The 23,262-nt window shown below is 46.3% G+C and overlaps 1 protein-coding gene across 4 annotated transcripts in view; it reads right to left on the reverse strand.

Annotated features, from left to right (window-relative positions):
- LOC124595956 (stress-activated protein kinase JNK) overlaps nucleotides 1-5,561 on the reverse strand; it is a 578,539-nt gene extending 572,978 nt beyond the window's left edge. Inside the window, exon 1 of one of the 4 annotated variants that reach the window (XM_047134879.1) lies at nucleotides 5,441-5,561. The gene's annotated coding sequence lies outside the window, so the exon portion shown is untranslated. The remainder of the gene's footprint in view (nucleotides 1-5,440) is intronic. The other 3 variants (XM_047134881.1, XM_047134882.1, XM_047134880.1) reach the window with 3 other exon arrangements.
- Nucleotides 5,562-23,262: the final 17,701 nt, after the last annotated feature.

The raw sequence follows: 23,262 nt of genomic DNA on the forward strand, positions 1-23,262 counted from the left end.
ACATTCATGCGTTGGTTATTTTCTTATGCTCTCGTAGCAACAAAACGGTCATAACTGGATATCTGTTAATGACGTGAAAAACAACACGTCATCAACTCCACAAGCAAAACATCCGTACATCTAGTCAGAGCAAGAAGTATTCAGAAACTTAACCTGACGGTCCAAAATGTTTGGAGACTGGGTTAATAAGAACTAGAGAAAAGTTAAGACGGTAGTTTGATTGCTTCAGGTGGTCTACGAAGTCTCCTCCAACTTGAGTAAAATGCACAGAACCTTCGTACAACCATATGAAACTGTCAGGAAGGTCCTGCTTTGGGATGATGTTCAGCTCGCGCGACACACCGGCTCGCGTGTCGGTAAGTTGCAAAGCGCTGATCGTTCCTGTGAATTTCTGCACCCTGGAGCGTTCACACTAACACCACGTATTGTTACCAGTGACAATTTTTTCCAGAGAAAAATTGTCGACGATTTACATTTCAATCCAGTCACGGCAGGCGTCCATATGTCGTTTTGTTCGGGAGGCGAGGTATGCGGGCCAAACATTACTCACACTTTCTCTTCTTCAAACCATTTTGGAGAACGTCTAGAGCACTTAATTTAGACTTCCTCCGTTCATTGCTCCATTGTGACTTGTGACAAACAACTTTGATACATTAAGGTCGCACGTCTACTACTTAACATTGCCCGCACACAACTAACTGATCAAATGCACATCTATTGTTTACAGTTGTTCATTCAAGCTCCCACCGTAGGAATAAAATCAGTCTCTGAAATTTTTGCACGAACGTTGTACTTCATTTCTGGAGGTAGTCCCAACAGATATACAGAGAGAGATGTCCAGTTATGTAATCATAATTGACAAATTACGAAGTATTAAACATGTACTGTGTCATGAATCCGAGCTTTATTTTCCCTTCAAACGCTGTATATGGACACCGTAGGTCGAACGTGAGCAAAAGTATTTTCATATTTACAAGGAATGCTACGACACAAAATATTTTTGTTTTGGGGCAAATACACACGCGAACATAAACGTCAGGACGGGTAAGACACGTGATATGAGAAGCGAAAAAAAAGCGGAAACAAAAAACATGCCTTATGTCAAATATACAGCTGTCTATTCCTTGTGGAGTACCAAAGAACGCCGTTGATAGAAAACAGCTAAATAACTATGACCACATTATTTACGCAACGTAATGTTTACTAACTGTAAAATGATGCACGAGAAGCTCTCTCGTAAACCTCGCAGCACCAAGATATTTCCACGCTCTTTTTAACTAGTGCTCAGAAACTGTGGAGCATCTTAGAATTTCTCGTAAGGCGTCATTACACTTAGCTTCAAAATTACTTTGAGAAGTGCTACGCCAATCCATGGCACACAGAGAAACAAAATCGTGGAATTAATGACGGAAGTCTCCTGTTTTATGGCTTTGTGCCCTTCCACCAAAATTTAAGGTATGTTTGGGATTTCAAAATTGCCTCCAATACTAGTTTGTCAACAGTTCTTCAGGGCACGACTGATCTTTGTGATATTTAATGCACATTACTGTCTGTGACACTGTAATATATAATATGTTAAGTTTTTGAAGTCAACCTTAACAAATGTTAGGTCTTAGTGTCCAGTTCTCTCCATTCACTCATTGTACCTCAATAATTGGGTCGCGCATTAGCGTCGAAACCAAGAAAATTGTTCTTCGTAAATGTGCACGCATCAACCCAACACCTCGACTTTTTCTCAGTGTATGAATACTTTCTATGTGTCATGTAGGATCGATTATGGAAGACTTTACGTTACTTACGGTTTGTATTTCTTTCTACGTTCCGTACTAGAAAAAACATTACATAACATGTTATTTCCAGACAGCGTGTTTAGTAACAATACATCTATGAATAAGAAAGCCACGGCAAATGTCTCAGTACCGTTTACATTAACGTATCACAAAGCCACGCAAGCACGCAGTGGTGGAGACAACCACGAACTACTTCATAAAATTGACGTTAATATCGTAGGATCACTTCTGTAATCATCTTCAAGCTTCCCTACTTGGATACGTTAAGGGCTTGGCACGAACGCGCCACGTAAATCGAAACACACTTCTTCGAAAGTAGAAAACTTTTCCACAATACCGGTTTCCGGAGCAAGGATGTCTGCTATTAACCTCAGCTGGAAACATTTCCATGAAAACAATTCGGAGCGTTGCCATGAACGATCTTGCTCCATTTCCGCGACTGGTGTTCTCTGCGCCAAGCTGCTACAGCTGCCTTGTATTAATATATAATCACTTAATCGGAGAGCTAATGCAAAACCTATCGGAACGGAATACAGTTGTCAAGGTGGAAAACGAGACACAAGCGCAATAGCCCTCATCAGCCAATCAACTCTTTTACAATGTAACGACCTGAAAATGAGACACACACTGGGGTAGAAACACTGTTTACGCATTTGCTTCCGTTACACGTCACAAAACGCATACCGATGGCAAAGAAATCAGAAGCCACGTCGACAGGAATGTGTATTCTAAACGTTTATGTCACGCCAGGAGAATTAGCATGAGCATTTATTACATACCTTGTCTAAATAAGGATCAGCGGTCAGAAAATCCATTACCACAACGCTCGTAGGAACGAGAAAAACTGGCTCCGTTTTGTGTAACGCCGACGAACTAAGAATGGCGATATAATCGTCTATATAGTGAATCGAATTTCTGGAACGAAATTAAATCACAGCAACAACCTCGTGCCGAACAGAAAAAAAACGCTACCAACATACATGAAATTAAGTCTGCTTATATGTTTGTGAGGCTGTTATTTACTGAAATGTCTAAGACTGCTCATAATACTTCAGCCATTACTTACGCAGGACACATCCTGCTTGCAAATCGCTTTACAATTCTACGCATTCAGCCGTATCACAGTATTGTAACTACTACAACAACACTGCATGGTTTGCCAGCACTGGTAGTAGGAAATTTATTATACGTGGCCCAATTACGCAACTCGTCTTCTTTAACTGAATTCTTCATTTTGACTGAAAGGTTATCACTGAAGATTCTGTCTATGATCATCTGGCAAACTATATCATAATACCAACTACACAGATACCAAATCAATACCGGAAGTTTTGAACACCAATACTAACACGAGTAATTAACAGAAGTCTCGACATTCCCGTCGGGTCGCGTTAGGCGTTGATATCTATTTCGTCTTTAATCTCTCTGCAAATCGACTTCAGTACAACAACTGCGCCTCGAGTAGCAATGAAACAAGCATGACGCTGCAGAATCTTACTTGTACATAGCAATGATATTCCATATTCTCAGGATTTGTTTCGCCCTTGACGCTAAGAAAGTCAATATTCCGCACCCGGCGCCACTGCTGTGAAGCTGTAACGACAAGAATGGAGCCGAGGGTCCCTCTGTGAAGCCCAAGTGAGCGCTAAACGGCTGTGGAAGCCGTAGCAGCGGAGAGACTTAAACGTAGTGCAAGACGGCGCTCATCGCGAAAGTACGCGGACGTTACAAAAGCGCAGGTTTAAAAATACCTCGCGCACACCGCTGCATAGCGAGCAAGCATCCGCCGACGCCACTGTGCGCTGCCGCTTATTCAACTATTCTCTCTCTCTCTCTCTCTCTCTCTCTCTCTCTCTCTCTCTCTCTCTCTGTGTGTGTGTGTGTGTGTGTGTGTGTGTGTGTGTGTGTGTGTGTGTGTGTGTGTGTGTGTGTGTGAGAGAGAGAGAGAGAGAGAGAGAGAAATACTAAAATTCCTGGTGAAAATATATAATTTCTTTTCCGTAGTTCATACACTGTCACCACCCTAAACGTTAAATACTTATTACATTGGTTAGGATTTTCAGCTAGTCTATGTATAACAATTCAAGTGTCTGCATACGGAAAATGTTGTGTTTGTTCTTTCATGTCTTCGATCCAAACGGCTTGCTCGATGGAACTTGACGGCAGGTGCGAATAAGGGGCATGTACCGGATCACCCCCACTTCTTTCTGCTTGGACAACGAGAAGAGTGCTCCGGGGTATTCTCTATAGAATGTCGAGGAATAAAATCATTATACGACTTATGTCACTTCGCAACTCATTGCTCTTGACGCACAACGGTCCACAGCAAGAAAAAACCCTAGAAACATAAGCAACGCCACAAGAGAACGATTGGTGTGGTGCTGTGTGCCATCTTGAGCGACTCGGAGAAGCACTAATCCCACTTTACAGACCTGAGGTCAATACATGATTATCGTTTTTCATATGAAAATTACTAATTCCAAAATGCACCCTGAGAGAAACGTAAGTAATACCGACAGCGAGAACAACGTACAAATGCCCGTCAGCGCTTGCATAAAAGGGAACATTGAACCTTAATACATTTATCTTGCACTGCAGAAGACCCAGTGTTGTTAATCATATTTTGAAAAATAGACTCAGTAAGTTACGCGAGGTATGGTGGTTGGCCACGCCGACTCAATATGATCACTTTGTCATATTATATTATTTAATAATTAGTCTTACAGTGAATCATAGTTTGAACAACATTACGTTACAAAGCGTTCCCACAGAGTTCAACTCCACTAAATGGCATACAGAGATAATACATCTTAGACACGCATCAGCTTCAGTGCAGATGTATTACAGTAATTCTGCGTGCTATACTTATGATGATGTATAGAGCTTTCTCGTAACAAACCACCTTTTAACGGAGCTATGCCCTAGTGTCGTCATAAGCGTAAGCGACTTGGACTGAAACCGATAAACACTCATTTAATAAAACACTTGAAACCGTCAACATGAAGTTTCGCAGAACTGTCGTATCTGAATCCAAACATGGTGTCTCTAAGCGATATAAACTGTTTCAAGGTTAAATGTGGGTAACTATCAAGGAAGGAATAGCGTGACACAATGTCAGGCTGAGTTCCCTGTGAAATAACTATCAGCCGGTAGGACCGACATAAATGAGCTATAAAGGAGCTGAACTGTTGTTTTGAAAAAGACGTTAACTTCAGCTGCTTAAAAGGCATCATGTGACGCTTTCTCCATTAACTAGCAATGTTCGTTATCAATTTGTCTGTCTTCGAAGCATAAGCATTTGGTAAGCAACTGAACGGAGCTTCCGTAAGCATTCGCCTGACAAAGACGCCCACGTCCGCATTGCGCAAACGGCGAATTTGTATGGCATAAGGCAAGGAGCACTAATTTTTGATTCAATAGAACGTAAATAATTATCTTTTCGAAACGCTGAGATCCGTTAATGCGACGAGAACCTGATCCACGTCGTCCATGCAGTAAGTATAGGAGCGCACAGTGGTGCTGGTGGCCCCCATGCGACCTGGTGCGGAACAGCGTCACAATGCCGCACTGCCCCGTGCTATGCCGTCCCGGCGGCAGGTGCAGCCGGCGTCGGCGCCGCGCTGCCGGCAGTGGGTGCTGCGAGGGCTTACCTCAGCGGCTGCCGCTGCGCCATGCCCGGGCCGCCATGCACCCCCCATGCACAGCACAGAGTCGGCGGAGCGCGGCAGTCAGCGGGTGGGACGATCTGGGCGGACACACAGGCGGGCGGCCCGCTAGAAGCACACTGACGCCGCCCAGACCGCGCCGCGACGCCAGCGCACCCTGCCACTGCCCCCGCACAGTGCGCATGCGCGGCGAGGCGGTGGCACCGCGCACCGCCAGTCTACGCTCCGGCAGTTCTCGCCAGTAATCAGATCGAACGCCCGCCTGTATGCGACGCACGATACCGTCGCAGTAGCCCACTCTCCGTCTCGGGCCCTGACACACGTTGGTTCTTCCGACGCCACGGGCTGTTTCGTCTCAACGCGGACCTCAGACAAAAAGAAGTCCATGATTTGATCTTTGTATTGTTTAGTTACTACGGAAAACCATGTCGTACCGCCATTAGGTGTTATCAATAATCTTTACCACTGCTATCAGTTTTCTCTTAAATCAAAGCCATTTCACTAGACACAATTACGTCACATAATTAAAGAAACAGCACATGTGTCTGACTTCATTAAGAAATGTAATAACCAATGCACGATTATCACACTGTAAAAATGAAACTGCAAGTATCTGCCTGCATGCGCGCGCGCGCGCGCGCTTGTGTGTGTGTGTGTGTGTGTGTGTGTGTGTGTGTGTGTGTGTGTGTGTGTGTCTCAAGGGTTACAGGTGCATTTTTTTCTGGTATTTCGGCGAATACTTGCAATTTCGTTTTTGCAATGTGTAGATGGAGTCAGCCCAATGAAATACCGGTCATCATGTCTTCCATGGACAGCTATTGTTGTCGACGGAGAACATCAGTTTGTTTACAATTACAAAAAAAATGATTTTCCAACTTAAATCTTATGTGCCTATTTGATAGAGCTATCCCAAATTAGTGCGATATTTGCTTTATCGATACGTATTAACAGCGACAGTCAATACGATGAATAACCAGTACTCCAATAGTGACTGAGCAGCGCTGCTGCATGGCAGAAGCAGTCAGCACAGTCGCTGCTAGAGTACTGGTTATTCATCGTGTGTGATTCTACCCGTTAATATGTATCGAAAAAGCAAGTATCGCACTAATTTCGGACAGATCTATCAAATGGGCACGTAAAACTGTGGTTTCAAAATCATTTTGTTTGTAACGAGAAACTAACCGACGCTGTCTGTCGACACTGAACGTTGCGTGAAAGACGTGATGAGCTACAGATTACAAATACGAAATTGCAAATACCCGTCGAAACACCACAGAAATAGTCTTGACGACTCTTAGTATATACATATACATGTTGTTCGGAGATTTCCGCTACTAACTTTTAGAACTTATAGAGAGGAGTAAGTACATAGTATTTCGAATTAGGACCCATGTCCAGAAACGCAATGTTTCCATTCTAAGACGGTTTCAATTTAGACGTGCAAGGCGTCCACGTCTGCTGAGGGAAAGAGAAAAGTCTCAAGAGTTGTTTGCATGATATGCAATAGGGTAGACAGGATGGCATGTACTACTTCAGACGGTCGCCTGATGTCACTTAACGTCTTACGGAAAGTTTAATTTATGAGACCCCCGTAGTGAGAGAGGAAGGTCTGCTGGTACGAATTCCGTCTGCTGCACTAGAAACTGAAGAGGCACCACATGGAATGGAGAGCGGATTCCAGAACGTGCTTCGTAGATACAATGTCCGTAACAACGTAAGTGGTCGCCACATCGAGCCACTGTTGTAATGCGTCAGAACTGTTCTGTGAGTTCAGTAGCTATGCTAGGTTATTTTCTGTTTTGGAATAATGTAATCCAGTATTGTTTAAGTGTTAATGCAGAAAAATGTGCTTAAGTGATAAACAGATGTTTCGTTATGTTTCCTCTCGAATTGTTACTTAATAACTATATTGCGTCACGCCCAATTCAATTCCTCAAGCATAAGTGAAAGAGTTAAACATATGAATGGAAACCATCGTATAAAGGAAAAGGTACATTTATGAACATGGGTTACTACTTAAAATATTACGTATTCAGTCCCCTCTGTAAGTCCTTGAAGTTTGTAACGGGAATTTCCGAACACCCTTACAATGGTCAATATTCATGATTATAGCACGAACGATCGTTCGAAGCAAAAAGTCCTGTAAACATGGGCTATAAATTGTATAGCTTAAGAGCTATGAGCACTTGTTCAGTAGAACAGATGAGTTCACATTACAGAAGATGAACACGTACTCAGTCTCTTAAGGTATGCATTTTAGAACCCTGTTTACTAGCTTCTTTGCAAAATGCGAAAAACAGAATTGGCCAGGGATGCACCTGTGTCAGAGGCTCACAGAATGGGGAGGAATGCACAATCAATAAATGTAAACAAACATCACTTTCACTCAATGTTACTTTTTTTAAAATGGCACATGTATGTTTTTTCAACGGAAATGAAAGCTAGAGGTACAATTAGTGACGGCAGACTTGTTTTCACTGTTCTGAACCTCTCCTTTTCTGAAATACGTAGACTTTAAAAGATGGCAACAGCGCCACAGTTTCCACCGTCCTGCGCAGAGCAAGGGTTGCCTGCAGCAGGCTTCAGGACAGTGCAGGCAACCCGCTTTACGGCCTTATGGCATAAACTGAGATACCTTTTCCATTATTCAAAGTCCAAGTATTCCAGAGGGTATAAGTTTCAGAGCAGTGAAACCAAGAACCAAGTCTGCCATCACTAACTGTACGTTTAGCTTCCATTTCGGCAGAAAGAAACATGAGGAAAAACAACAACAACACTTAACTTTGAGTTGAAAGTGATGTTTGATGTTTGTTTAGTTGAAGGTTCAAAAATGGTTCAAATGGCTCTGAGCACTATGGGACTTAACATTTGTGGTCATCAGTCCCCTAGAACTTAGAACTACTTAAACCTAACTAACCTAAGGACATCACACACATCCATGCCCGAGGCAGGATTCGAACCTGCGACCGTAGCAGTCGCGCGGTTCCGGACTGCGCGCCTAGAACCGCTAGACCACCGCGGCCGGCTAGTTAAAGGGATTGTGTATTCCTGCACAACTGTGTGAGCCCCTGTGAGAGAGGCATACCTGGTCAACTGGATTTTGGAATTAATTCTTGACATCAAACCATTACAAAAAGTTGGTATCAACACAGGCCCGAAAATCCTTCGTTAGGGAAGTACGATAGGAATTCCCTGTATTGACACTTGGTTGTACAATTTACCTCAAACTTGCACTTTTAATCAATGTTTTGTTAACAGGCAGACATGGCTTTTGTTTTGTATGTTTACTGTTTGTCCTGTTTTAGAGTAGCTTCCATCACAACGATGTATTCAGTGTCTGAAATGATAGATATCCGCTACATGTACAGCCTAGCGGATGGGAATGCGGACGCAGCACAACTACATGTTGTATGTTATCCTAGGAAGCAATTATCTTGTACAAGAACGTTTGTACGAGTCTAGCAACGCTTGCGAGAGACGACGTGTTTGAGAAAGGAGTTGCATATTTTAGGAGACCACAAAATGTAAGAACGCCTGAGATTGAGGAACGAGTTCTTCATACTATGGATGAAACACCACCAACAAGTACAACGATAATTCCGAGAAAGGAAGGCGTTTATCATATGATGATCTGGAATATTCTGCAAGAAAATAATCTCCACTCGAAATCACTTTCAATAGGCGCAAAAATTAAATGAGGCAGACATGAACCAAGAATAACTTTTTATCGATGCATGACAGGTCAGTGCATGTGTTTCTGCGTTCTTAGCGTATATCCTTTTCACTGCTGAGACTAGCTTTTCAGGTGATGGGCTCTTAAATCATCATAACAATCATGTCTGGTGTTACGAAACGACTCACGAAGTGCGACAAGACAGACATCAACAAAGGTTCAGGCTCAACGTGTGGGGTGGAATCATTCACGATTTCTCAAATAACAGTTGCTTCGTTTACTTCATGATATGCCCCTAGATGTCATCCGACGATTCTGCTCTGCTTTACCCGGATAGTTCGCCAGTATATCAATAACCAATTTCCAAAAAAGTTCATTGGTCGAACGGAATCCGTTGCATGGCCATTAGCCAGATTCAACCGAATGTATTTTTTCCTCTGCGAAATTCGTGGCGTTGTCAGGACCTGAACCCAACGTCGATGTTCTGGAGGAGTGCATCCAAAATGGATTTGACCAAACACGGGAGACAGGAGTTTTCCCAAAACGTACGGCGAAGTATGGTTGATTTATTGGGGGTTAAGGGACTAAAACAGCAAGATCATCTGTCCCTCGATCCAGGGGTAGTTCATCCGGAATTAATGACGTTCGCAAAGCACGTGTTCTGATTATGATGAAAGTACATAGGACCGATGGCACTGAAGGCAATACCGATGCCAGAAATGAAACTGCGTTTACAGAGAAGTGTATGGATCCGGCTGTGCGTAGGTCACAGCAAACTAGAGGTCTCCCAGTGTTCTTCCAAAGGCGGGAAAAGCCCCATCCGGCGTCCGACTGATGAAAGGCAGAGACAATTACAGAGCAAAGAATATCTCCTAGCCGGCAGATTCACGACAGTAAAAGTGAGAAGGCTGGGCATGCAATGGACGTGGGCTAGACTGTCAATAATAACAAGATGTGAGAAACAGGTAAGGCAGTGGGTGGGCGTCCTAGAGCTCTGCATGCGACGGGACTCGTCCCTCCCACAGCCATCCCATCCCTGCTCCTGTATAGTCAAGGCATTACTATTCACCAGAGTGCTACCTCTAAAATACAAAATAGGGTGTGGCAGAAAAGGAGACTAACCCCATCCGAAAACTATTAAAACAAAGAAAGGGATGACAGAGTGAGCTGGTCAAGGAGGTATGGTCGGAAGCCCCAACCGCTGCCACGAACATAGCTTGAAACTTTATATCTGGAAATAAAAACCACTTCCACAGAGAAAACGAAGAACCAGTTCAACTACCCGTGAATCGTCTGCCAATGATTGAGGCAAAGAAATCGGAAGGTGTCATTAAGGGCGAGAATTAAACTACCATCTCCGTTGGGGCGTTCATTATCACATATTTATCGGGCGAAAACGACAGTTTGCAGCGCAGTGTGCCAGCCTCGGATCTACGATATTTTCGAACTGAGACTTAAACTTGACAGTGGCGCCCGCCCCCCCCCCCCTTTTCTCGAAAGTTTTTTGAGAGAGGACATCAAAAATTTTAAAACAATCGATTTTCAAAAATATGTTCATTCTGTAGCGCGCATCTTTCTGAAAAGTTTGATATATAAAACACATATGTTTGAGGAAATGCAAGACACGTTATTCGGCCTTAAGTGTGCCAAATTGCAGTGCCACGGCTATTCATACAGCAATCTTCTATCGCACGTCACTGTATTTCGTTTTGTGGAATTGAAATGTCTGTCTTTTGTAATGAAAGCCATCACACCTATATTCAGAACGCTGGAGATTCAGAACGTCCTGTGGTGCCTCTCCTGCTCCCAGTCGGCCGATCTGACATCCTACCCCCTTTAAAAAGAATTCACTATTAATACTGGGTGGGATTATTTGTACGTGGGAGAGTAAGAACTCTTCAGAAAATTTACCTCTTAGCTAATAACTTTTTATTTTGTGTAAAATAAAATTACGTTTAAGAAACATAAAACTAGTAAAGACAAGAGACAAGCAACACAGTTCTTCAATCCTTGGATACCAGCATTCTCCTCTCTCTCTCTCTCTCTCTCTCTCTCTCTCTCTCTCTCTCACACACACACACACACACACACACACACACACACACACACACACACACACACAGAGAGAGAGAGAGAGAGAGAGAGAGAGAGAGAGAGAGAGATTTTTTTTTTTGTTTTTTTTTTTTGGTAGGGTTTAAGGGCGCTCAACTGCTGAGGTCATTAGCGCCCAGTCACTGGTGTTAGAGCACAAGGAACCTGCTAAAACTCAAGGGGATGGGGGGACATCAAAAGGACCTGACAAAAATGCAGATGAAATAAGTAAAAAGGTTAAATGTCTTTGGTCAAGCCAGTTAAAGTTATAAAACGCAGAAGACGAGCAGCTGCTCGAGCGTCATCAGCTAAAACATCCGGTAAGGTAGATGGCAGGGACAGGACAACACGAAATTGACTAAAACGGGGACACGACAATAAAACATGGCGCACCGTTAATGCCTGACCACAAGGGCACTGCGGGGCTGGGTCACCAGAGAGCAGGTAGCGGTGGCTAAACCGGCAATGCCCAATCCGCAACCTGGTCAGAAGGACCTCCTCGCGCCGAGATGGTCGGGAGGAAGTTGTCCAAGCAGTTGGGAGCGGTTTTACTGCCTGGAGCTTGTTTCCTTGGAGGGATGACCAAGCATCCCACCACAAGGACACAAGCCTCTTACATACATCCCCACAAACGTCAGATGACGGGACACAATGGGAGGCTGGCCGAGGCTGGAGGACTGCAGCCTTGGCTGCAGCATCCGCAGCCTCATTCCCAGGCACTCCTACATGTCCGGGGACCCACAGAAAGCTGACAGAACCGCCATTATCAGCGAAACAATGGAGGGACTGCTGTATTCGTTGAATCAAGGGATGGACCGGATAGGGAGCCCCAAGGCTCTGAAGAGCACTGAGTGAGTCAGTGCAGAGGACATACGATGAATGGCGGTGGCGGCGGGCATACTGAATGGCCTGATGGAGAGCAAAAAGCTCGGCCGTAAAGCTGGAACATTGGTCAAGGAGCCGGTATTTAAAGGTGGCGGTCCCGACGACAAAGGCACAGCCGACACCATCGTCAGTTTTGGAGCCATCGGTGTAAATAAAGGTGTGACCAGCAAGTCGAGCACGAAGTTCGACAAACCGTGAGCAATACACTGCAGCCGGAGTACCCTCCTTCGGGAGTGAGCTGAGGTCGAAATAAATACGAACCGGAGCCTGGAGCCAAGGTGGGGTCGGGCTCTCACCCTCTCTGAAGGTGGTAGGGAGGGCAAAATCCAATTGTCGAAGCAGGCGACGGAAGCGGACTCCGGGGGGCAGCAGGGCAGACACATATAACCCGTACTGACGGTCGAGAGAATCGGCGAAGAAGGACTTGTAAGAGGGGTGTTCGGGCATAGACAACAGCCGGCAGGCATACCGACACAGCAGTATGTCGCGCCGGTAGGTCAACGGTAACTCGGCAGCTTCAGCGTAAAGACTCTCGACAGGACTAGTGTAGAAGGCTCCGGTCGCAAGACGTATCCCCCGATGGTGGATGGAGTTGAGCCGGCGTGAGAGGGATGGCCGAGCGGACGAGTAGACGAAGCTCCCATAATCCAGCTTCGATCGGACTATGGACCGATACAAGCGAAGCAGGACAGTGCGATCCGCTCCCCAAGATGAACCGCTAACAACTCTGAGGACATTAAGGGAACGTGTACAACGGGCCGCCAAATAAGAGACATGTGGAGACCAACACAGTTTCCGGTCCAACGTGAGCCCTAGAAACTTAGTTGTGTCCACGAATGGGAGAACAACGGGACCGAGATGTAAGGATGGCGGAAGGAACGCTTTATATCGCCAAAAGTTGATACAAACCGTCTTCTCTTCAGAGAACCGGAAGCCATTTGCCACGCTCCATGAGTAGAGGCTGTCTAGACAACGCTGGAGGCAGCGCTCCAGGAGGCATGTTCTCTGGGCACTGCAGTAGATCGCGAAGTCATTGACAAAGAGAGAGCCTGAGACATTAGGTGGAATGCAATCCATAATTGGATTGATCGCGATGGCAAAAAGGGCTACGCTCAAGACGGAGCCCTGAGGCACTCCGTTCTCCTGGAGGAAGACGTCGGACAATACGGAACCCACACGTACCCTAAACTTTCGATCCGTTAAAAAGGAATCAATAAAAAGGGGCAGACGACCGCGTAGGCCCCACTTGTGCATAGTGCGGAGGATACCTCCTCTCCAACAGGTATCATAAGCCTTCTCCAAGTCGAAGAACACGGCTACCGTTTGGCGCCTTCGCAAAAAGTTGTTCATGATGAATGTCGACAAGGTCACAAGGTGGTCAACAGCGGAGCGGCGGCGACGAAAGCCGCATTGGACATTAGTAAGTAGTCGTCGAGATTCAAGAATCCAAACTAACCGAGCATTAACCATGCGCTCCATCACCTTACAGACACAGCTTGTAAGAGAAATGGGGCGGTAACTAGAAGGAAGGTGTCTATCCTTCCCGGGTTTGGGTATAGGAACAACAACGGCGTCACGCCAACGCATGGGGACCTGACCTTCGGTCCAGACGCGATTGTAGGTACGAAGAAGGAAGCTTTTGCCCGCCGGAGAAAGGTGTGCCAGCATCTGAACGTGAATGGCATCTGGCCCCAGAGCAGAGGACCGGGACAGTGCAAGCGCACGTTCGAGTTCCCGCATAGTAAAGGGGGCATTGTAAGTCTCCAGATTCAGCGAGTGGAAGGAAGGTCGCCGAGCCTCGTCTGCCTCTTTCCTGGGAAGGAAGGCAGGATGGTAATGGGCGGAGCTTGAAACCTCCGCGAAAAAGCGGCCAAAGGCGTTGGAGACAGCCACAGGATCAACAAGGACCTCAGTACCTGAGGTCAGGCCAGGTACTGAGGAGTGGGCCTTAATGCCCGACAGCCGGCGCAGGCTACCCCAAACAACGGAAGAGGGAGTAAAACTGGTAAAGGAGCTCGTGAAAGAGGCCCAGCAAGCTTTTTTGCAGTCTTTGATGACTCTACGGCATTGCGCTCGGAGTCGTTTGTATTCAATACAATTCGCCAACGTAGGATGGCGGCGAAAGGTGCGTAAAGCACGTCGTCGAGCACGGATAGCGTCCCTACAAGCCTCGTTCCACCAGGGGACGGAAACGCGACGTGAAGAAGAAGGAGTACGAGGTATGGAACGTTCGGCAGCATTGATAATAACAGCCGTGAGGTATTCGACCTGACTGTCACAACTAGAAAAATCGCGGTCCGGAAAGGTCGCCAGGGAGGAGTAAAGTCCCCAGTCAGCTTTCAGTATGTTCCAGCGCGAAGGACGTGGGGATGGGGTGTGGTGCAGGAGACGAACGACACAGGGGAAGTGGTCGCTCGAATAGGTGTCAGAAAGGACATACCACTCGAACCGACGGGCAAGAGTGGTAGAACAGATCGAGAGGTCCAAGTGGGAGTAGGTATGAGTAGAGTCCGAGAGGAAAGTCGGGGCGCCGGTATTGAGGCAGACAAGATTGAGATGGTTGAAGACATCCGCCAAGAGTGAGCCTCTTTGACAGGATGCAGGAGAGCCCTAAAGGGGATGATGGGCATTGAAGTCGCCAAACAATAAGAACGGCGGGGGAAGCTGATCGATCAGGTGCATCATGTCAGCCCGACTAACAGCAGATGACGGTGGAGTGTAGACGGTACAAACTGAAAAAGTAAAAGCAGAAAGAGTAATGCGGATAGCTATTGCTTGGAGTGGGGTGGTCAATGGGATGGGATGGTAATAGACATCGTCCCGAACGAGCAACATGACCCCACCATGAGCTGGGATACCGTCCACAGGGGCGAGGTCATACCGCTCCGAGGTATAGTGGGAAAAGGCAATACGGTCAGTCGGGCGCAACTTGGTTTCCTGGAGACCAAGGACGAGCGGACAGTGCAGGCGGAGGAGCAGTTGTAATTCCTCCCGATTAGATCGAATACCTCTTATGTTCCAATGAAACAACGCCATTGCTAGTCAAAAAGTTGGGGGAACGAGACGGGGAAGAGCTGGTCACCTCGATGGCCGCGGAGGGCCAGGTTGCGAGGCAACAACGCTACAACTGACGGCAGGCGGATCCGGTCCCATCGACTCGTCGCCAGCTGCGGCCGCTGTCCCTGATTGTGTAGGAGGGGCCGCATCATTTGCCGACAAAAGGCCGGCGGAACGCCTGGCAGCAGAGCGTCCCGGCGAAACTGAGGACGGCCGGGAGCAGCGACTCACGGATGAAGCGTCAGATGAAACGCGCCGGGGTGGAGAGGGGGATAGAGATTTCTTCTTGGAGGCCTTCTTGGAAGGCCGAGGAGGCACAGGGATGGTGGGCTGGACCCGAAGAAGGTCCTCACGCGCGGGGTCCGTTTTCGAACGCCGGACCTCGGAAGCTGGGGTCCGGAACGTTTCCCCGATGGACGCCTGAGAAGAGGATCGCTTCTCAGGTGGCGTGGGGGGAGGAGGAGGAGGAAGGGTGGCCCCTGGGGCAGGGGGGGTGGGGGCCACGGGGGAGGAGGAGTTGGAAGGGAGGGATTTGGGAGGCGGAGGCAGAGCCCCCTGACGGGCAGAGGAGGCGGAGGGGGGACAGGATAGAGGTGAGGATACAGCGGAAGGAGTGGACACAACTGAGGCAAACGAAGTGGCCAGTGACACGGGATGAAGGCGGTCATACTTCTTCCTGGCCTCAGAATAAGAGAGCCGATCCAAAGTTTTGATTTCTTGTATCTTTTTCTCCTTCCGATAGGCGGGGCAGTCTGGGGACCTAGGCGAGTGGACGCCAGGACAATTAGGGCACCGAGGTGGTGGGGTGCAAGTATGTTCCTCACGAAGAGGACGTCCACAGTCGCCACAAAGGGGCTCAGCCTCACACCGGGACGACATGTGCCCAAAGCGCAAACACCTAAAACAGCGCATAGGAGGCGGGACGTAAGGTCGCACGTCGCACCGGTAGCACATCACCTTTACCTTCTCCGGGAGAACGTCCCCCTCGAAGGCGAGGATAAAGGCCCCGGTGTCGATGCGACGGTCTTTGGGGCCGCGCTGGACTCGCCGGACGAAGTGCACGCCGCGGCGCTCCAGGTTGGCCCTGAGCTCCTCATCAGATTGTAGCAGGAGGTCACGATGAAAAATAACCCCCTGCGTCCTATTTAGTGCCAGATGTGGGACAATGGAGACTGGGATGTCCCCTAGGCGGTCGCACGCCTGGAGTGCCGCCGATTGTGTGGCAGAGGTGGTCTTGATAAGAACGGACCCTGATCGCATCTTGCTGAGAGCCTCGATTTCCCCGAAGACGTCCTCAATGTGTTGAACAAAGAACATGGGCTTGGAGGTGGCGAACGTCCCCCCATCTGTTCGAGAACAGACCAAATAGCGGGGGAAGTACTTCGCCCCAAGCCGGCGGGCCTGTCCCTCCTCCCATGGAGTGGCCAAGGGGGAAAGGGCAGGAGAACCAGAACTAGAAACGGTACCTTTTCTTTTGGAAGACTCGGCCGCAGAGCGACCTGATACGTGTTGGCGTTTCATGTGCGAAACGTCCGCCCCGATACCACCCACTCCGACCAGGGGCTCTCCCCACGGGCGCCACCCAGCCGCAGCAAGGGCCACCTGGCAGGATGACCATTGCCGGGAGTCCTGATGCCCCAAGGAGACGGGCATCTACTCCTTGCCCAACGTGGGGAGGGTGCAGCTCAGGTATCGGCAGTACGATCCCTGTGTTGTCAGGGGGCTACAACCTAGAGGGTACATGACGACCCCACCACAACGGGCTGGCTACCGTGCTGGATTTCTGGTGCCATGGAAAGTCCATCATGATCGCTGGTGCAGATGGAGATGCACTATGGGCGTAACTTGGACAACCCATCAGGCGTTTAGGCCCAATTTGAGGAATAATGGGTATGGTGACAACGCCGGTGCAATGCTGAGTGCCAAGGTCTTAGTGCACTTAGGACCAGTGGTACACCATGTAAGGTGTCCTTCCCCAAAAGGCTCGTACTTCTGTAGAATTTTGAAAAATGGAGGTCAAACCCCAAGGGGGACCATCACATTAAGGCCAAAACATTTGAGACTCCTTTTAGTCGCCTCTTACGACAGGCAGGAATACCGCGGGCCTATTCTTGCCCCCGAACCCGCAGGGGGGAGAGAGGGAGAGAGAGAGAGAGAGAGGGGAGAGAGAGAGAGAGAGAGAGAGAGAGAGAGAGAGAGAGATATCACAGAAATTCAGAAGAGGCGCTAGAACAGGAGTCGAGCATGAAAACGTGTACCCCAACGGGACTAATAGAGGATAAAATATTGTGTTTTGTGAAGTTGGCTCGAACTTGGCACAGTGGTTATTAAAAACATGTTAAGCGATTCTGCATGTATTTCTGCGCCAGATGAATATGCAGATGAGGGCAGACAGTAAGAAATTAAATGAAAATAGTCGCGAAATATTTTCGCGCAACAAAATGACGCTGCAAGAAAAAGTAGTTTGCCAACCACCTCACAATAACAGCATAAAACTGTAAAGAAGGTTCGATAGACCCCAACATTCGAGAGAATACGGTAATAACCGGGCGGGAAGGTGTGCCGGTCCCTGGCACGAATGCGCCCAGTGGGTAAGTGCCGAGGATGGTTTTTGTTCACCTTATTCCGCCTCAGTTACATTATGTCGGCGATTGCTGCGCAAACACGTCTCCACGTACGCCTACGCCGTAATTACTCTACCACTCAAACATCTGGGGTTACATTCGTTTGGTGTGAGACGTTCCCGGGGGAGGAGGAGGGGAGTTCCACTAGGGGCCGGACCGCACAATAACCCTGGGTTCGGTGTGGGGCGGCGGTGGGGTGGGTGGACTGCTGTAGCCTGTTGTGGGTTTGTGAACCACCGAGGGCCACAGCGGGGACGGAGCGTCTCCGTCGTTTCTAGGTCCCCAGTTCAATACAATAATACACAAGACGTTTTTGAGCATAAGTTTCGTTACAATAATTATTATTTAAAACAAGTTAATTGGAGGTACCCACTTTGATGATAAAAATGTGCTCCAACACACCTGGTCCATAAAAAAAGTATAATAGAAGGACCTGAATTACCACAATATTGTAAAGACTTACTTAATTACACATCGCTGTCCTTGTCGGAATAAATACCTGAAGAACAATAAGGTCCTGGATGCATTACAAGTTTACACTTCTCGTCACATGAGGATACAACCAGATCGTTTTGGTGGTTCAGGTGTTATGGTATAGGGAATCACGTTGCATGGGCGTACTGATCTCCAAATACAGAATTAATCTAAATGATGTACCCATTTTCAAACATTCATATGCATTCAAGTACAAATCCAAAATGAACCAGCTTTATACCAATGAAAAGAGAAAGTTTCAAAGTTTTTGGTGGGCGGTGACGGTTTCAGAAGCAGCCGGTACAGTTCGCGCGGCTATAGTGCCTTCATTCCGCTTCACTGTCAGTTGTGAGTGAGATGGCGACTGTGGAGCACAAAGTTTTCTGCTTTCTTGAGTTCCCGAAAAGTGAGTCTCAAATTGCAGTGCAGCGGGCATTTCGTACCAAATTCAGTATTCAACCACTAACTCGCAAAAGCATTAGCCGTTGGTTTGAGCAATTTAAACAGACTGGGACTTTGTGCAAAGGAAAAAGCACAGGCCGACAGCGTCTGTCAGAGGATGATGTCCAACGGATTCAAGTTTTGTGCACGGTCCCAGTAAGTTTACCAATAGAGCCAGTCAAGAACTTTGAATACTCCAACAGTATGGAAAGTTTTGAGACGGCGTTTGTTGTACAACCCCTACAGCTACAATTTTGTGCACTCTATCAGCGCAATGACAAAGAGAAGCGTCTCGCGTTTTGTGGTTATGTGCTAGCAAAGATGGAGGATAATGCAATTTCTACAGCGCGTAATTTTTAGCGATAAAGCGACGTTCCACCTTAATGGAAAAGTCAACAGACACAATCATCGCTTATGGAGTTTGGAAAATCCACATTCACCTTGCAACACGAAAGAGACTCACCGAAGATCAACGTGTTCTTTGCTGTTTCCCGTACAAAGGTTATGCAGCATTTTTCTTTGAGGAAATAACTTTAACGGGAATCATGTACCTGGATGTGTTGGAACAATGACTGTTCCATCAAGTTATAAAAGATTCCCAGGACCTCATTTTCCAACAGGATGGGGCTCAGCCCCATTGGCACCGTGATGTACGACGCTTTTTTAATGACACCCTTCCTCAGGGCTGGATCGGTCGTAGGGGACTTGAGGATCTGGCTCTGCACTTCTGGCCACCGAGATCTCCTCATCTCACACACTGTGACTATTTATTATGGGGTTATTTGAAGGAAGCTGTTTACGTCCCGCCTCAACCAATCACTCTGAACGATCTGCGGAACCGGATTGCTGCTGCCGTGCACTCAGCAACAGCAGCTACGCTTTCGCGTGTTTGGGTCGAGTTTGGCTATCGCGTCGATGTTTGCCGTGCAGCCAACGGTGGCCACATTAAACATTTATAAAATGTATCGCATTTCCAATTACTAAATAATTATTAAAAACTAATTAATTACAAACTATAACATTTATTACGTTGATATCAAACATTATGAAAAGAACTTTGAAACTACCTCTTTTTATTGGTATACAGCTTGTTCATTTTGGATTTGTACTTGAATAAATACGTTTTGAAAATGGGTCCATTATTTAGTGTTCAAATGGTTCAAATGGCTCTGAGCACTATGGGACTCAACTGCTGAGGTCATTAGTCCCCTAGAACTTAGAACTACTTAAACCTAACTAACCTAAGGACATCACAAACATCCATGCCCGAGGCAGGATTCGAACCTGCGACCGTAGCGGTCTTGCGGTTCCAGACTGCAGCGCCTTTAACCGCACGGCCACTTCGGCCGGCTTATTTAGTGTAGTACTGTATTTTAGCACTGTACACTCACTGGTCGACGTGTGACACTGTACTGCTTCCCCTTGTGCGTCTTTTCAGGGGTGCATTCGGCGCTGACTTCATTTTTATGGATGACAAAGTGCGACCGCATCGAACAGCGCAGGTGGTGGAGTTCTTGGAATGGAAAGATATTCGACGAATGGACGGACGTGCCTTTTCCCCTGACATAATCCCATCGAACACGTGTGAGGTACGTTGGGAGGACGTATTGCAGCACGTCCAAATGCACCAACAACCATCCAGAAGTCGTCAACCGCGATCCAGAAGTCGTCAACCGCGCTCGTGGACGAATGGAACACACTACAACAAGAACTCGTTAGCAAGCTTGTGGCCACCATCGCAGCAGGTTGCACAGCATGCAATGTCGTCCGTGGTGATGATACAACTTAATGACAACCATGTCCCGCCTCTTGTAATGTTCGGATGACCATCACGAATCGTGATGACACCAGAGTAACTATTGTCTTTGAATAAAAGTGTCATTTCTGTTCACGCTTTTATTTCAGTTAACTTCCCACTGTACTCCGTCCGATCACTCAATATTTCATCGAGCTATGTCATTGGACGAAAGTTACTTTCATCCCTACGTTTCACACACCTGTGTATAAATAGCAGGTATTGCGACTAAAGCTGGAAGAAGGTCGGGATTATATACAATCATCTAAAGGCAACGCAATAATTAATCGGAATCATCACGTGGCGCAAATACTACGTGAGTTTAGGACGTAATGTCGTCGTCTATAAAAAAAAATCTGAGATTCGCGTCACAATTCTCGTCTTCGGCAACGTATCCTCATGAACATAGCGAAAATTTATACGCCTGTCGGTCGTCAAATACTAACGCCATGCATCCACAAACAACTGACAGCGCGCGCCTCTCCGCCCAAAAGCATTAATCAGGATACAGGCTAACGAAGTGCTTTACACGTTCCATTAATTGCCGCCAGCATTGCACTTAATGAGCGGCCGAACATCAATTAAGTAACTGCAGAATGAAACTCAGTGTGGCTCAAGTTCCATCACAAAGCGTAATCGCGCAGACGTCACGCACACTGTTCTCGCTCAAATTCAACGTGCAGTATCGGCCGAAATGGCGTACAATGGCTCAGACACAGACAATTATGTTCTAACAAACACAGAAAAGTAGCTGATTACAAGTGCTACTCTAATTCACTTCCAACGGAAGTACAAGAAGTAAACCTGCACCTTTTAGTAGTCTACCCCAGACTGCATACGAAATCTGACATGCGCGCAGAATGAAATTATAGAAGTCTTGGTGTCTGTGTAGACACGCTCACATTTCAGCAACGATAGTTTTGATCCTGTTTAGAATGACTGTTTTACGTCTGCAACAGCCTTTACCAGAATCACTATTATTTCCGTGTCATACTCAACTACTGCATCTATGATCTATCGATCGCTCCACATCATTTGCGCCTACAGAGATAAAATGTGGTTACAAACATAGCCTTAAAAGCAGACAGCATGATGTGAATTCTACAGTCAAATGAACAGTTTCAAATCCGTGAGCTCATCCAACATCGTGGTATAGACTCCTAAGTGTATAGCAGCTTAAAAAACACACATAGGAATTATAAAAAAAAAAGCAAGGCATGGTTCCCGCCGTTTATATCCCGGAGTGCAGGGCGAGATTTTTCATTTTTTTAACAAGTTGAAAGAAGATTTACCAATCACGTAGGAAAAGCATAAAAATATGAATGTTCTACAATATTGACTAATTCGTATTCCGGTTTTCGGCCATCACTAGACAGAATCTGACTATCGTCGTCAAAGAGGTACAATACTTGTGAACAATACTGCAAAAGATATCACACAAGGAGAGGAACAAACACATAGTAAATGTCATGTTTGATAGTGTGATGGTAACGTAATTCAGAATGTTAAAACAAAACAAAAAACATTAACACTAAATAAGAGAGAGGAGGACAAAATAATGGAAGAATTGCGACCAATAAAAGAATAAAACATCCTAACAATTTAAATTAAATAATAAGTACCTGTCTTCTTTTTCTCGAAATAGGCCTCATACTGACCACGTGAATAGCTAATTCTGACTAAATTTCTATGTTTTTCAATATTTTTCATTCAGAGTGATGTTATTTCAGAACTTCTGACAACTTTGCTACACTTTTTATATTTGGTTTCCTCTGGAGACAGGAATTTAAAACCTTCTTTCGAAACATCACTGTCCACAATTTCATGTTCCTCTATTTCAGATCTCTTCTGATCTATCAGTACCAAATTGATGGTGTTGAACAATCGCAAATTTTTAATTTTTACTTGTAATTCTGAAGTTGTGCTACAAAGAAGCGACGGAGGGATCATTTCAAATTTACTAACTTCTTAAATATTTTTTGTTGTGACCGGATTAACAGCAGTATTCCACAGCTTTGGTGCACATACGTACGGAAGTTCGAATATTCTGAAGAAAGCAGGAAATAAGTATAGAGAGTGGCGTCTTATCAACGACGAGATCTTTAATAACAGTTCTTATGTTCGAATTGGAAATAAATGGTGAAGAAATAGGTAGCAGCTTGTTCAAATTAGCCATCTCAATATCGCCCCCAAGGCATTTAGAATGCTGTTCTTGTCCTTGTCGTCGTCTTCGTCTCCCACCCTGTTCAAGCGTCTTTACCTCTGCATTACTATTAGAGGGCAAAAACTGTAGAGGAAGACAGAGATTGGAACACATCCAGCAAATAATTGAGGTCGTAGGTTGCAAATGCTACTCTGAGATGAAAAGGTTAGCACAAGAGAGGAATTCGTGGCGGGCAGCATCAAACCAGTCAGACAACGAGAGAGAGAGAGAGAGAGAGAGAGAGAGAGAGAGAGAGAGAGAGAGAGAGTACCACAACCTACATAGTTTGAGCCTAGTTCCTGCACTCAAGCTTTGGTGCACCTTTACTAATTTTACCCCCACACCTGCTTCCTTTACCAAATTAAAGATTCGTTCATATCTCAGGATGTGTTCTATAAATTTATCGCTTCTTTTAGTCATGGTATGCCCCAAGTTTCTTTTTCCCCCGTTTCGATTCTTTCCTCACGAGCTACTCGAACAACCCGTCTAAAGTTGAACATTCTTCGGTAGCACTACGTTTCAAAAGCTTCTACTCCCTTTTTGGCATTTAGGTAAACCACGGAT

Source organism: Schistocerca americana, chromosome 2 (assembly GCF_021461395.2).
Source record: "Schistocerca americana isolate TAMUIC-IGC-003095 chromosome 2, iqSchAmer2.1, whole genome shotgun sequence".
Taxonomy (NCBI): Eukaryota; Metazoa; Arthropoda; class Insecta; order Orthoptera; family Acrididae; genus Schistocerca; species Schistocerca americana.